This window comes from Eimeria necatrix, genomic scaffold (genome assembly GCF_000499385.1).
Source record: "Eimeria necatrix Houghton genomic scaffold, Enh_scaff8, whole genome shotgun sequence".
In the NCBI taxonomy this organism is placed as follows: domain Eukaryota; phylum Apicomplexa; class Conoidasida; order Eucoccidiorida; family Eimeriidae; genus Eimeria; species Eimeria necatrix.
In genome coordinates, this window is record NW_013654618.1 from 232,501 (window position 1) to 234,717 (window position 2,217).

Below are 2,217 nucleotides of genomic sequence, written 5' to 3' on the forward strand. Positions count from 1 at the left end.
CCAGCAGCAAGATAAGGAGCTCGCTGGCGTGCGTCAGGTGCTGCAGCAGCAAACGGCGGAAAACCAGGTGCTGCAGAAGCAGCTTGCAGAGCAGCAGCTGCTGCTGCAGCAGCAAGCTGCTGCTGCGGAAATGGAGCAGCACAACTTGCTGGCGCAGCTGCGCCGCACTCAAGAGGACCTCAGGAAAGCCCAGCAGCAGCAGCAGCAGCAGCAGCGGCAGCTGCAGCAGCAGCAGCAAAAGCAGCAGCAGCTGCTGGAGGGACAGAGCGCCGTAGAAGCTTCAATGCTCTTGATGTTGCAGCAGCAAGAGCAGCAGCAGCAGCAGCAGCAGCAGCGGAAGGCAGCCATGTCAAAGCGCGTAGTGCACGGGCAGCTGCTGCAGCAGCAGCAGAGACCCGGGAAGGTGCTGAAGCTGCAAAAGGCAGGTGACGTCAGTGCTGCAACAGCAACAGCAGCAGCAGCAGCACCAGAAGCAGCAGAAGCAGCAGAAGCAGCAGAAGCAGCTGGTGAGCAGGAGCAGCAGCAGCCAGCCGAAGAGCAGCAGCAGCAGCAGCAGCAGGAGGGCGAGCCCACTAGCGAGTCCCAGCAGCAGCCGCAGCAGCCGAGCGAAGCAGAGGAAGAGCAGCAGCAGCAGCAGCAGGAAGAAGACGAGCAGCAGCAGCAGCAGCAGCAGCAACACGAAGAAATGCAAGAAGATGAACAGACACACGAGTCTGAGCTGCAGCTGCCAGACACAAGCAGCACCCCTCAAGACATAGGGGAGGAAGCAGCAGCAGACGCTGCTGCTGCAGCAGCTGCTGCTGCAGCTGAAGAGCAGCAAGAGCAGCAGGAGATGCTCACCGAGCAGCAGCACCAGCAGCACGAAGAGCAGCAGCAAGACGAAGATGACCAACACGACGAAGAGCAGCAGCAGGAGGAGCAGCAGCAGCACGAAGAGCAGCAGCAGCCGGACGAGCAGCAGAACCAAGAAGAGCACCAGCAGCAAGAAGAGCAGCAGCAACATGAAGAGCAGCAGCAGCATGAAGAGCAACAGCAACAGCATGAAGAGCAGCAGCAGCAGCAGCAGGAAGAGCAGCCGCAGCAGCAGCAGGAAGAGCAGCCGCAGCAGCAGGAAGAGCCGCAGCAGCCTCAGGAAGAGCAGCAGCAGCAGCAGGAAGAACAGCAGCAGCAGCAGCAGGAAGAACAGCAGCAACAACAGGAAGAACAGCAGCAACAACAGGAAGAACAGCCGCAGGAGGAAGAGCACCAGCAAGCTGAAGAGCAGCAGCAGCAGCAGCAGCAGGAAGTGCAGCAGGACTCGTCTCCAATGGAAGACGTCAGTGAGGAGTCGCCGCAGCAGCAGCAGCAGCAGCAGCAAGAGGGGGAGCAAGAAGAGCAGCAGCAGGAAGAGGAGCAGCAGCAAGACATGTATTCTCTAATGGAGGAAGATGATCAGCAGCAGCAGCAACCTGACTCTGCCTCGACAGCAGCAGCAGCAGCACCGGAGCCCTCCGCAGCGCTTGACTCTGCCCCGGTGGAAGAGCAGCAGCAGCAGCAGCAGCAGCAGCCGCAGCAGCAGCAGCAAACTGACGATGAGGGGCCTGAAGAGCTCGTAACTGAGTCTGCTCCTGCAGCAACATGGAGCTGATTTGTTTTGTTATTTTCAGCCGCAGCTGCTGCTGCAGCAGCTGCAGCAGCTGCTGCTGTAGCAGCTGCAGCAGCTGCAGCAGTTGCCGCTGTAGCAACTGCAGCAGCTGGCGCTGCAGCTGCATGAGCACAGCGCAGACTGTAAAGTAACTGCAGCAAAAGGATGGCAGCAGCAGCAGCAGCAGCTGCTGCTGCTGCCGCTGCTGCTGCCATCCGCGCCTAATTATTCTTGTCGAATTTGAGGTCGGGCTGCAGCAATTCACTTCTCTCAAGGCAGCAGCAGCAGCAGCAGCACTGCTGCTGCTGCTGCTGCTGCTGCTGCTGCTGCATAGGTTGTCCACAGTAAGCAGCAATCGGGGAGAGATGTGTAGCAAGACACACACGGAGGCATAAAAATATATTTTGAATTTAATTTTACTTTTAATTTCACTTTTAATTTATTTTTACTTTTCTTTCAGTTTTTAAATTATCTAAAAGCATTCAAATGGTTAAAGAGCTGCTGCACTTGGCAGGCAAGAAGCAGCTTTATGGGGGAGCGATGGCTGCAGCAGCTGCAGCAGCAGCTGCAGCAGCAGCTGCAACAGCAGTGGC